Genomic DNA, 387 nt, shown 5'->3' with positions numbered 1-387 from the left:
GACGCAGCCCAGGATACGACTGGCCTTCTGGGCTGCGAGCGCATGTTGTTGGCTCATGTCCAGCTTTTCATCCACCCGTACCCCCAAGTCCTCATCAGGGCTGCTCTCTAATCCCTTCATCCCCCAGCCTGTATTGATACCAGGGGCTGCCCCGACCCAGATGCAGGACCTTGCACCTGGCCTTGTTGAACCTCACGAGGTTCTCACAGGCCCACTTCTCCAGCTTGTCCAGGTCCCTCTGGATGGCATCCCGTCCCTAATATATCAAGGTCTAATATTGAGAACAAAGCGGCTGAGCTGCTGCCAACTGCACTGCCTCTCATTAGAGAAAAGTCACGCTGAAGCTCAGCTACTAGTGTCTAGTTTTCATCTGGAAAAGAAGGCACC

Source organism: Pygoscelis adeliae, unplaced genomic scaffold (genome assembly GCF_000699105.1).
Source record: "Pygoscelis adeliae isolate BGI_AS28 unplaced genomic scaffold, ASM69910v1 Scaffold60, whole genome shotgun sequence".
Taxonomy (NCBI): Eukaryota; Metazoa; Chordata; class Aves; order Sphenisciformes; family Spheniscidae; genus Pygoscelis; species Pygoscelis adeliae.
This window is presented reverse-complemented; position numbering follows the sequence as displayed.